Source organism: Microcaecilia unicolor, chromosome 3 (assembly GCF_901765095.1).
Source record: "Microcaecilia unicolor chromosome 3, aMicUni1.1, whole genome shotgun sequence".
NCBI lineage: Eukaryota > Metazoa > Chordata > Amphibia > Gymnophiona > Siphonopidae > Microcaecilia > Microcaecilia unicolor.
In genome coordinates this window covers 465,356,348-465,370,432 of record NC_044033.1, presented here as the reverse complement: position 1 = coordinate 465,370,432, position 14,085 = coordinate 465,356,348, and the positions used below count along the sequence as shown (strand labels likewise).

At 41.0% G+C, this 14,085-nt stretch overlaps 1 protein-coding gene across 2 annotated transcripts in view; it reads left to right on the top strand.

The window, feature by feature from the left end:
- The window catches only part of KHDRBS2 (KH RNA binding domain containing, signal transduction associated 2), an 852,627-nt gene that overhangs the window by 772,965 nt on the left and 65,577 nt on the right, over positions 1–14,085 (top strand). The window lies entirely within an intron of this gene.

Genomic DNA, 14,085 nt, shown 5'->3' with positions numbered 1-14,085 from the left:
TTTTAAATTGTATCCTGTACTCAATATGTAACCAGTGCAAAGTTTTCAATACTGGTGTAATGTGCTCAAATTTACTGGTTCCAGTTAGAACCCTGGCAACTGAGTTCTGTCTATTTGCCATATACAGTGGTATCTATGAAGGGCATTTTCGAAAAGGACGTCCAAGTTTTGATTGGGCATCCTCGCAAAACTTCCCGATCCAAGGGCGGGGAAACCCGTATTTTCGAAACAAGATGGACGTCCATCTTTCGTTTCAAAAATACCATCAGGGACGTCCAAATCCTTAAATTTGGTCATCGCTAGACATGGACGATTGTGATTTTCAGTAATAATCAAAACCAAGGACGTCCATCTCAGAAACGAACAAATGCAAGCCATTTGGTCGTGGGAGGAGCCAGCATTTCTAGTGCACTGGTCCCCCTGACATGTCAGGACAACAGCCAGACACCCTAGGGGGCACTGCAGTGGACTTCCTAAATTGCTCCCAGATACATAGCTCCCTTACCTTGTGTGCTGAGCCCCCGCAAAACCCACTACCCACAACTGTACACCACTACCAAAGCCCTTACAGGTGAAGGGGGCACCTAGATGTGGGTACAGTGGGTTTCTAGTGGGTTTTGGAGGGCTTGCTGTTTCCTCCACAAGCTACCTCCTGAAGTTGATACATTTAAGCTAAGTCAAAGTTATTGGCATTGCTATAAATTTATGAATTCTACACACTAAAAATACCCTGTAACACTGTTGGGGATGTATTTAATGCACAGGTCAGACCCTTACTGCATGGCACCATGCTACATGCAGTGCCAGATAGCATAGGAACACCTGTGTTTTCTGCTACTGCATAAAGGGGCCCTTTTACTAAGCAATGGGGCTAATGCGTGGGTAATGTGCATCAATTTGACACTACTGCTAAGTTAGTGCAGGCACCCAGCGGTAATTTCTAAGTTGGTGCACGTTGTTTCCCATGGTAGCAAATATTTTTCTATTTTCTACCATGGGGGGGCACTCCCAGCGGTAATTGACAGTGGGGACACATTGACACATGCTACATGGTTACCATGTAGTTAGCACGTGAGCCCTTACCAGTAGGTTAGTGGGTGGCAGTAAGGGTTCCGGCAATAAATAGCGAGCGCTACTTTTGATTTTAGTGCATGGCCATTTATTGCCCCATAAAAAAAAAACATTTTTCCCAGCCATGATAAAAATTGGCCCAGTGTTCGCCAGTTTTACATGTCCAAACTACTGTAGACCACTTTTTACCATAGCTTAGTAAAAGGGCCCCATAATGCGGTATGGGGCCAACCAAAATTAAATAAAGCAAACAGAATATAGCTGTGATAGTGCACCCCTTAGACATCCCCCTTCCATACACATTCACCCGGCACATATCCAGTCCTCCCCTGTCTGATATTTCAATTTCCAGTTCACTCTTGGCTCTCAAGAGCAAACAGAGCATAGCTGTAGCAGTGCATCCTTCAAGACATCACCCCCTACACACACACACACACACATACACACTCCTGATCCCAAGTGTCTGGCATGCCAATCTTGAATCCTCCCAAGGTTCAGAACCCCACCCCAAATGTCAAACCCAGACTAGAAGATCAAAACCTTGTACTCCCAGAATCACTCTCTCCCTCCATTCCCCTAACCCCCCTCCAAGAACCTACTTGGGTTATCAGTGGTAGTTTTGTAGTCCTGGGTAGGAATGGTCTCCTTCTGCTCCCAACAACAGAGGAAAACCTCAGTGGATAGAGTATACCACATATAAAACAGTAGAGGAAAAAAGAAAAAGAGTCTCTCGCAGATGGTGTCCAAGGAACTTTACTTCAAAAATCTTCAGGAACACCCAGGCTGTTCCCAAGATCCAAAATGTTTGGGGTGGAATTTTGACTTTCTGAGCAGAGTTTGGTACATAGAGGAATGGGATTTGGACCTTTGGGTGATGAGGGTTTGATCTGGGGGAGGATCAGAAATTGGCTTGCTAACCGGGAAAGAGGATCAGATATATGTGGAGAAGAAGACGTATTGGTGGGAGGGGAACCATCACAGCTGTGTTCAGTTTGATTTTCTGAGCCAGGAGGGGGAATGGAAGATCATGCGGGTATCAGAAAGAGAATCAGAGATTGGGGGAGATCACCACTGCACCTCTACTATGAACGGCTGTGCTACTAGACTGCTGATACTGCAGCAGCGCTTATGAGCTCCTCCTGAGGTAGCAGTATGTGCAGCTGTGCTATTGGAAGTTCTGACAGCTAGAATATGTCATTCCCAGCAACCATCCCTACCCATGTTACGCATCTAGCACAGGGTTTTGTAATGTGTTACTTTTTTGGATGTACTGTAGATGTTCCCATGAGTCTGCACTATAGTCTACTGTGCAGTATAACCCAAGCTAACTGTTTAATGCAGCTTTGCAAAAGACACCCCAACTATTTTTAAAGGCTTGGTAACAAATTAGGGGGTCTTTTACAAAGGTGTGCTAGTGTTTTTAATGCATGCTAATGATTAGCATGCAATAAATGCTAGAGATGCCCATAGGAATATATGGGCATCTCTAGCATTTATTGAATTGATAATATCCATTGTTACACTTGTTCTTTTTTGTAACCAATTGTCTATCTACTTCTGAATGGCAGTTGCCATGTTGAAACATTGTAATCAACCAAAGTCTACACATCATGAACACCTGGGCAGATGCATTCCGATTGAAACTGAACGCAGAAAAAACTCAATGCCTCATACTTACCTCCCAATACAACACGAATAAATGTACTGCTATTAACACACCTAAACTAAATCTGCCAATCTCAGAAACTTTAAAAATCCTCGGAGTCACTATTGACCGCCACCTAACACTTGAGACTCACGCGAACAACACAACCAAAAAGATGTTCTACTCCATGTGGAAATTGAAAAGAATAAGACCATTCTTACCAAGATCTGTCTTCCGCAGCCTAGTGCAATCACTCGTACTCAGTCATCTGGACTACTGCAACTCACTATACGTGGGCTGCAAAGAGCAAATACTGAGGAAACTTCAAACAGCCCAGAATACAGCAGCAAGACTCATCTTCGGAAAACCAAAATACGAACGTGCAAAACCCTTACGTGAGAAACTACACTGGCTCCCACTCAAGGAATGTATCACCTTTAAAGTATGCACCTTAGTTCACAAAATCATTCACGGTGAAGCCCCTTCATACATGTCTGATTTAATAGACCTGCCACCCAGAAACGCTAAAAGATCATCCTGAACTTTCCTCAATCTCCACTTCCCTAAGTGCAAAGGCATAAAATACAAAGTACTGCATGCTTCAACCTTCTCTTATATGAGCACGCAATTCTGGAATACATTACCACGCAACCTGAGAACAATCTACAAACTAACCGACTTCCGCAAACTATTGAAAACTCATCTCTTTGAGAAAATTTATTGCAAGGATTAAAACACATGAAGTCCATACACACTAATAGAAATGCATCAAAACACTCTCTTCTGAATTCTCTTCCCCCGTATTTTCACCACACTTCTCTTGCTATTGTTTATCGCCCTATCATTTCCCCATTGTTACATTCCATTGTTCTATTCCCCAAATGATGTTTTGACTTTGACTTTGTCTTCCCATAACTCTTCACAATGTAACTCATAATCGTACTTTAACAAATTGCATTTCCATCATTCACAATGTATTGTAAGCCACACTGAGCCCGCAAATAGGTGGAAAAATGTGGGATACAAATACAACAAATAAAATTTTATTTTTAGCGCACACTAAAAACACTAGCGCACCATTGTAAAAGGGGCCCTGAATGCACAGTATCGAATGTGCATTCATAATAGTGCCTCATTTGCAAGAATAGATCACCATTTTTAGCCCAGGGAGACTACACCCTACCCCCCACCACCCCTTTAAAATATTCACATTTCTGCCACATTTACTGGGCTCATACTCTTCATGCATACTTGACGCCTATAATACTTTGGGCTTGATATTGAAAGTGTGTTCCTTATCTTATAATCAAAAAAGTAGAATGTTAAATACTTCATTTAAAATTAAACAACTAGGGGGCATGTAAATAACTTTACAGCTGAAGGTGTTTGTTTCTGTATATTTTCAGTGTTCTTACTACACATTTTAGGATAGCTGAAAACGTGCATAAACTTAAATTAACCTCTTTGATTCCCTGCTTCTTTTTATTTCTTATAAAGAAATGAGATGGCTCAACTCTCATGAAGCTCAGTCTGCGCTGTAATTTCATTCAGTAATTTTAAGTAAAGGAGTGTGGTAGCCGTGTTAGTCCACTCTTAAGGTTATCAATAGAAATCAAACAAAATAAAACATGGAAAAGAAAATAAGATGATACCTTTTTTATTGGACATAACTTCAGTAATTTTAAAACTGCCCTGCCATTGATTAATACTGAGTATTTTGAAATTCCCCTGCCATTGTTAGTACTTGTGGTCAAACAACAGAACAAAATATTTTCCTTTTTCTCATTTTCCTCAATCAAAAATTGTGAATATTGAAATATTAACTATTCAAATACTTGGTCAATTCAGAGCATTTTAAATTCACATGACCAGTAAAAAATCTAGTCACTAAGATAGAGGGATGACCTACCTCATTTACACAGGTCACAATGACAAATTAATAGTATGTTTCCTTAACTGTCATTGAAAAATCACATCTGAGAAATTCCTATAGTCTTCTAATAGAAAAATTGGCAAGATGCTCTGAAAGAAAGCAATTATTGAGGAATGAAGCATCCATAACAGTAGAGGGTACTGATTCAACATACCCTGTGGACATTGAGATGGAGAATCCTTCAAATAAAAACAGTCCATTGTATGCAAGTAGCATAGGAAGGATATGCTGACAGAAAAAAAGAATTCTAGAGTATGTTTAATCTGCTTTGTACATAGTTTGCCCTAGAGCTGTTTCTGTGCCTAATAAAAAGGAAGAGATGAATATTGAGCTTATTCTAAGTTTTTTTATTTTGTTTTAATTTTTAAGTTCATGTTTTGATGTAACAGGAATTTTCATTCTGTATGATTGAAACACTATGGGGCTCATTTTCAAAAGAAAAGAATGTGCAAAAAGTGGCATAAGGGACAGATGAACGTGTTTCTAACACAAAATTGTGTAAACAATATTATAACCAAACAAAAAGCATGTCATTCAAGTCCGATATTTGCTCAAAGAAAAATGTTTTGAGGGTGGGCATTTTGTGGGCTTGAGATGGGCAGTCTTATGTGATGTAGGGGTATTTTTTTGTTTTGCTTTGTTTTGTTTTTGTTTTTTTTTTGCAATACGGATAGCAAAACATTTTCCAAGTGCCAGAAAGAAAAGCCCAGGACCAAACGTGTCATTGGACCCATTTGTGATTTTGCTGAGTTGGAGAGTGGAGATGTGGAATTGCTGGTTTATGAATAAGAGTGGAGAGTTGCTGAGTGGTCTGTAGCCTTTGGTTTTTTTTTTGCCCCTGTCTGAACCTTTGGACCCTCACATTTACTGCATTGCCTCTTCTGTCTCTCACCTCCTCAAGTCCTTGCCCACACCTGCCAGCCCCCGGCCACACCCATCCCCTGCTATATATCTCATCCCCTTCCCCCACCAAACCCTCACTATCCCCAAACCCCTACACTCCCATTCAAACCCCCTACCTGCTCGTCTTCTGTCTCATTGTTTCTCTGTTTGTCCACACAGAGGGTTTAAAAAAAGGTTTGGATAATTTCCTAAAAGAAAAATCCATAAGCCATTATTAAGATAGACTTGGAAAAATCCACTGCTTATTTCTAGGATAAGCAGGATAAAATCTGTTTTATTGTTTTGTGATCTTGCAGGTACTTGTGACCTGGCTAGGCCACTGTTTGAAACAGGATCCTGGCCTAATGAACCATTGCTCTGACCCAGTATGGCTATTCTTATGTTCTTATCACTCTGGACAGAAATTTCCTTCTGTTCTGTGGATAAAAATAAATCTGTTGGATCATAGAGCACATGCATTTACCCATCAATAAAATGGACAAGCCTTATGGCTGGGTTGGCACAAGGAATGGAAACTGCATACCAGGATTTTATTGTAGAATCCTTGCATTGCTTTGTATCTGTAATTCAAAGATTTAAAAACCAAATTTTCCTATACTCAAATTTTAATTGCACAAGTACTACTACTACTCATTTCTATAGTGCTACTAGACAAACGCAGCACTGCACACATTATATGCAGGTACTTTCTCTGTCCCTAGAGGGCTCATAATCTAAGCTTTTGTACCTGGGGCAATGGAGGGTTAAGGGGGGTCTTTGATCCTGGCAACCCTGGGTTCAATTTCCACTGCAGCTCCTTGTGACCTTGGGCAATTCACTTAGGGGGGGTCTTTTACTAAGGCGCGCTCACGTTTTTAGCACACACTAAAAATAGGTGCGCGCTAAACATTAGAGACGTCAATGCATTCCTATGGACGTCTCTAATGTTTAGAATGTGCCCACTTTTAGCACACGCTAAAAAGGTGAGTGCGCCTTAGTAAAAGACCCCCCCTAAGTGAATTGCCCAAGGTCACAAGGAGCTGCAGTGGAAATTGAACCCAGGGTTGCCAGAATCAAAGCCTGCTGCACTAACCCATTAGGCCACTCCTCTGTACCTGCATGCAATTAAATGCATTTCACTTCTGTTATTGTTAATTCAAGCTCAGTGTTTTGCCCCTTTCTAGTTTTCCTTCTACCTATTAGGAAGAGGTTACACATCCTGTGCTTCTCATTCTTACCTTGATAACATTATTGTGCGCTGATTATTTCTAGATCAGTTTTCTGGTAGAGTACATGGAGTTTACCCATTTGCCCTCTAACCCCCATCACTTACAATTTATCACCTTCTTGGGATTGCTGTTCCTTTATCCTTGGGTAGAATGCACAAAGTTACAGTTTATCAACTACAGACCTGCGGGGGAAGTTGAAATGTGTCTTCTCCGATGGAGGATAGAAAAGTAGATTTTCTCTTTCAATGGTTTTTTTTTTTCAACATTTTAGTTTGTACAAGAATATCCATTGCCAGGAAAGTAACTTTAGGGGAGAAACAATGTAAGGTATATGAACATCTGTTCATGAGCATGTCTAGATAATTAAGGAGCTGATATGGAGGCAGGCTGGTGCTTAATGCAATGCTGAATATACATGATAAATGGTGACTGTGTCAGTACTGCCTACAGTACTTAGCAGCCTAAGGGCTCCTTTTACTAAGTGGCAGTAAGCCCATGGTGGGCTTACCGCTTGCTATAACGGAAGTACTGCCAGGCTACCACAGCAGCCTGGTGGTACTTCCCACCCCTGTGTGCCGTCATTTCTAGTGCTGCCCGGTTACCACTGGGTTAGCGTGGGAGCCCTTACCACCACCTCAATGAGTGGCGGTAAGGGCTCCCCCCCCCCCCCCCCTGAAATGGCTGCACGGCAAGTGCTTTACCTGCCGCCCAGCCATTTCCTGCAAGAAAGCCAGACTTTCCCTTTTACCAGCTGCGGTAAAAGGGGGCCTCGGAGCACGTGTAAAACACGTGCCGACGCCAGCGGCAGCCCCTTTTGCTGCAGCTTGGTAAAAGGGGCCCTAATATTGCTGCTAAACCAGGAATTTCCATTGCTGCCTTTGCTTCTCCCTGTGTATTTAAAATAGCTGATAACTGTCAGTTTAGCAAGTTAAGTAGGTTGATATTATATTGATAGGCAAGTTATGTGTTTCCTATCTGTGAGTTAACACATAGCTCACTTTGTATATCAGTCCATTAGATTTTTGGTTATGTCTGGTTTATACATAGGAAAGAGCTTGTATAAATGCATAATTACATAGCTGTATAAAATATAATGGCACTCAAAGGGGGAAATTCTATATATGGCGCCTTAAAAATCAGCGCCGTAAAATCGCTTGGTTAGAGTGATTCTATAAAGTACACCTAAAGTTAGGCATAGTTTATAGAATACATTCAAGTACCGTTCTTGCACCTAAAATTTAGGTGCACATATTTAGGATACCTAAAACCAAGCCTAAATACCTGCGCCTAAGTTAGTCGCAGATCAGGTGTATTCTATAATAGTGTGCATAGTTTTTCAAAATGCCTACAACCCAGCCTTTCCATGCCAATAACCATGCCCCTTTTTCAACTGTGTGCATTAGAATTTATTCACCACCGCGTTATAGAATACACCTAGAAAGCTGTGCACATAAATTCTAATTAAAACCAATTTTAACCGCTAATTGGTTAAGTACCAATTATCAACACTGATTGGCTTGTTAATTAAGTTGTGCATGCAACTTGGCTGTGTGGCCAAATTAGTGTGTACTACTTAAGGCGCCATTTATAGAATTTGGGGGAAATGTGCCTACTTTGATGTGATCTGCATGTAGGCTTTCAGAGCGCTGTTGGTTGGATGGAGCACAAACAGTTGTGATAAAATACAATGTTTGTGAGCTCTGTCAAGCAGGGACTGTTACTTCCATGTTCAGTGTACAGCTCTGCATATGTCTAGTAGTGCTATAGAAATGATAAGTAGTAGTAGTAGTACACCAATGCATGGGTAGACTACATGCACACATTTATACCATTTCTGAATCAGGTGTGAATTTGTGTGGGGGCATTTGTATGTGTAAGAATCCTTTCAGGACCCTCACTAGTCCAGTCTACTCCTGATGTTAGGACCATACTGTGGGGCTAACACAATAACCTTACCTCAGATAGAGGGCAGGCAATGAAGGGACATACAAATGATGGCAAAATATGAAAAGGTAGCATTTGGGGATTTAGATCACGAATAACGAACATTCCTCCAACTATAGACCCAAGTCTTCACAGCCCAAAATACACACTGAAAAGAATAGAACACAAGGCTCAGATATTATAAAAATATAAAAACTAATTTATTATTACTGGTAGCGGAAGAAATAGTGTAAATCAGAGATAATGCATTTATGCTAAATTAGCCAAACTGATAGTAAAAGAATGAATATTTATGTACCCGTCAAGGCAAGGTGATCAGAACGCACACTTAGAAAGTGAGTGGTGGTGGTTCATTTGATTTTTGGTGTAATGTGTGGATTAGCAGAAAGAAATATGACTGAAGTGTTAGGAGGAAACATTTGCCTTTTTGCAGACGACATGAACATGTTCAACATAGTGGACATCCCAAAAGGAGTAGGACAACATGAGAAGTGGCCCTTGAATACATAGATGCGTGGGCTAAAGCTTGGAAGTTAAACTTTAATGCAAGGCGGGGGGGCGGAGCAAGATGGCGGCCGCAATACTCTAACGCGAATAACCTCGAGGAATTTTGCTGGAGCTAAACCTTTCTCGTGTTTCATTGTTGTTTAAACAACGCTTTTCTTCTTACCTTTTTGCCACGATGCCTCACACCAAGAGAAAGGCTTTTGTCAGAACAGGAGCCCAGCCGGTTCTCACATCGACACCAACCCAGCAAACAATCGAAGGATATCTCGCGAGAACCAGTCAGGCGTTGGGAGTTCCCGCTGAGCAATGTGCGCAAGGAGAAGCCATACTCCAGGGACAGGACATATCGTTGTCCCCCCCAACGCGTTCTCCTCCGCCGCAACCGGCAGAGATCAGCTTTAGAGGTGAATCACAAACCCACGAAAGTGGAGGACTGGTATCTCATCTGGGCCCTATAGCTGAAACCTCTCCTGAGGCCCTTCTACCATCCGAGGCTCAAGCTGCGCCGGTAACACTTGAGGCAATATGGGGGACGCTCCAGACTGTTTTGGCATCAACAAGTAAGATAGAATCCTTAGTAGTAAATGTTCAGACTTTGACTTCTTCCTTTACTACCATGAAAAACGATGTTACAGATAAGATAAATCATTTATCTGAAGAAAATATTAAGCTGAAGGAAACCACTGTAAAATTAATACAAGATAATACTTTGATACATGGAAGGTTGGAATATTTTGAGAATTTCCCCAAGACTCCAATCTACCCACCGCATGAAATTTCCAATGAAAAAAGTGAAGGAAAAAGAATGTGATATTCAACAGGAGGGAAAAGATCTTAACGTATCAGAACTATTGGAATCTTCTTTGACAGAGTTAACTGAACGCCAAACTCTTCTGGTATCATTTATTTTTCATCAGGATTTGGAAAATGTTAAGAAAATTGCGCTGAGAAACTTACAAACCCCATTTTATGGGGGCAAAATCTGGGTATTTCCAGATGTTACAAAACAGACGCAAGCAAGGAGAAAAGAGTTTTTGGCACTTCGATCTGCAACATTGGCTCTAGGAGCCTCTTTCAACCTGAACTACCCATGTAAATGCAACATCAAATATCTTGGGGTTAAATATGTTTTCTTAAATCCTGAACATTTAAAACAGTTCATTGTTCAGAAAAAGATAATTTAATACATGTTGTGACTAACAGGTATAATTTGCCTCAAGTAATAGATTTAAAGAGACATACCTGCTTATAATCGAACGAGAAAAACGCCCAAGTTCCGACCTAAATCGGGAGATGGACGTTTATCTCACAAAAACGAATAAAGCGGTATAATCGAAAGCCGATTTTTGGACGTTTTCAACTGCACTCCGTCGCGGATGCGGACAAAGTTGATGGGGGCGTGTCAGAGGTGTGGCGAAGGCGGAACTGGGGCGTGGTTATCTGCCGAACAAAGATGGGCGCATTTCACCGATAATGGGAAAAAAGTATGCGTTTTTAGCTAGAATTTAGGACACTTTTCCTGGACCCTGTTTTTTCACGAATAAGGCCCCAAAAGGTGCCCTAAATGACCAGATGACCACTGGAGGGAATCGGGGATGACCTCCCCTGACTCCCCCAGTGGTCACTAACCCCCTCCCACCACAAAAAATGATGTTTCACAACTTTTTATTTTCACCCTCAAATGTCATACCCAGCTCCCTGACAGCAGTATGCAGGTCACTGGAGGAGTTGTTAGGGGGTGCAGTGGACTTCAGGCAGGTGGACCCAGGCCCATCCCCCCTACCTGTTACAATTGTGCTGCTTAATGCTTATTAGTCGTCCAACCCCCCCAAACCCACTGTACCCACATGTAGGTGCCCCCCTTCACCCCTTAGGGCTATAGTAATGGTGTAGACTTGTGGGCAGTGGGTTTTGAGGGGGAATTGGGGGGCTCAACACACAAGGGAAGGGTGCTATGCACCTGGGAGCTCTTTTACCTTTTTTTTTTGTTTTGAAAAAGTGCCCCCTAGGGTGCCCGGTTGATGTCCTGGCATGTGAGGGGGACCAGTGCACTACGAATCCTGGCCCCTCCTACGAACAAATGCCTTGGATTTATTCGTTTTTGAGCTAGGCGCTTTCATTTTCCATTATCGCTGAAAAACAAAAACGCCCAGCTCACACATTGTTGAATAAAACATGGGCGTCTATTTTTTCCCAAAATAAGGTTCGGTCCACCCCTTCACGGACCCGTTCTTGGAGATAAACGCCCATGGAGATAGGCGTTTTCGTTCAATTATGCCCCTCATAATGTAATAACTGGTTTAAATTAGGCTAAGCCTTTCTGTTAGAGATTATGTTGTATTGTTTTTCTAAATTTGAATCTCATCTCCTGAGTAACTGCTTAACCCCCCACCTTATGGTGGTCTAATACAAGTGATACAATTTTTGCTTTAGTATATTATGGTTATATTATTAATATGTACTACTTTACTTATTCAAGATGTAAATGCTTGTGAAAAAAAATTGAAATTGATAAATAAAAGAATTTAAAAAAAAATGAAAAAAAACTTTAAGGCAAAGACATGCAGAATGTTAGACTGTGGTTGCAGAAATCCAAAGGAGCTATCTGGAATAGAAAGAGGGAAGCCGATTGTTAATATGTGGCCTGGCTTCAGACCTACCACTGGAATAGTGGTGGGCTAAGCTACACAGCCTAAGGCAACTGAAAAAGTACTGACTAGGCCAAATAACAAGCTAATGATGTCATATTTGAGAATCTGCAAAAAGCAGGTCTGAACAATGAGTCTTAACACAACCAGGTACAACTTTCTAATTGGAAATAGCACCTATAATGAAAAAATAATGGGTAAAAGGAATAAAATGATGTTCTTAAAATGGGACTTATTTTCCATAAGATGGCACACAGATCATAAGATGTTATGAAAGGTATTACAAAAGGAAGATGTTTTAGTAAACGAGAAAAACAACTTGTTCCAAAAACATGTTGACATTGACGGAAGTGTGGCAATCTCTAGAAATAGATAGAACGGAAAAGAAATGGGTACAGATGAACATCTGGCCGGATACGAAAGTATGATCTCAGAAATTGAGAAATATTAGAAAAAAAGGTACCTCACAATTGACTTGTATTGGGACCTGGGGCTATAAAAGAGATAAGATTTTGACAGAGAGTTGGAGTCTTCCCCAACACTTCTCAGACGGCAGAGCTCTATGCAATTGAACCCAGAATCTGTTTGATGTCTGTACTTAATTGAAAACTTGGTAAGAATAAAGCCTTCTTTCTGACATCTATCTCTGTCTTTATTTCCAATAATTCCTTACCTGGCATCGATACTACAAACTAAGCCACACACACAACTGACACTCAGTGTGTATATAGATTACTGTTGCATTTTAATAGAATACATGTGGGTACATAGATGACCAAGGATTCACTTAGATTCTGATAGACAGAAGGCCATGGTCATGGCATTATCCTAGAGTTACGTCTTCTGGTGCTTCCACAACAGAAATATCACTGGGATGGAATATCAAAAGAATTTAGGCAGTCGGCCCAACAGCTAGTGGAAGCGCAGACCCTTTGTCCCCGGAGAAGGGTATTCCTGGGGCGCAAAGAGGGCCTTTAAAATTTACACGATGTACCTGGAGCAGGAGAGGGACCATGGAGTGATAGCGTATGAGGCTGTCAAGTTGGCAAAAGAATGTGAAATGGCAGTAGCCAAAGCAATAAGGACGCTAGGCTGCAAAGAGAGAGGCATAGCCATATGTAAGTGGTTTTTCTAATCACTACATGCACATACATAATTGTTTTCATGTAAAAATTGACTTTCTGCACATGCAAAAGGTGCCCAATCCTTCCAAACTGATTTCTATAATATTAGATCCTGATATCTAAGTACAGCAGACAATGGTTAAGTAAAACAATGACTGTGTCAGTTAAAACAAAACCAGATATTCAGTGTCAGTACCCAGATATCAACCTTTTTGCTGTCCTATCTTTTTCCAGTTTGTTATCCAGTTAGTAGTCTGACTATGACTGCTAACCAGGTAACCTCTGGCTCTGCCCAGTCTTCACCCTTGGAAAACCCAACACTATCTGTATAGTGCCAAGGCCATCAGAGAACACATTCAGTGGCCTCTCTGACTGAATATCTCTCTTTCTGGTACTTAATTCAGTTAAAGCACTTACTAACCAGATAAGTACCTATGAATATTGGTCCCTTAGTCTATCCTCTCTAGTGATAAGTCTCCATTAGCATATAGATAGATCATGAAAACATTCTTTGTTGCTTGAATTTTCTATGGAAATATCTGCGTTATGTCAACCCTCATAGTATTTGGTCAAGATATCCATTTTTATATGTTCAAAGCTGTAAGCCCTGTGACGTCTATATTGATTGTAGTCCCCGATAACAATATTGAAAGCTGTGGTTTCATAATTTATTTATTTATTTGTTGCACTTGTATCCCACATTTTCCCACCTATTTGCAGGCTCAATGTGGCTTACATTATGCCATAATGGCGATCACCATTTCCGGAATGAGAAATACAAATTGCTATTGCATTAAGGTTCATAAGTGACAGGGTAGATTAAGCAGTCAAGTATACAGAATTCATATGGGAAATAAAGTGGTAATGCGTTAAAGTTCATTCGTGGCAAATTAACTGAGGAAATCAAGTATAGAGAGCTCAGTTTTGTCCTGTTCTGGTATAAGTTTCGTTGTCTGGTATTTAGGATGGATCATTGTGGTATGCCTTGTTGAACAGGTTGGTTTTTAGTGATTTTCGGAAGTTAGGTCGTGCATTGTTTTTATGGCGTTTGGTAGTGAATTCCATAGTTGCGTGCTTATGTAGGAGAATCAATAATAAAATT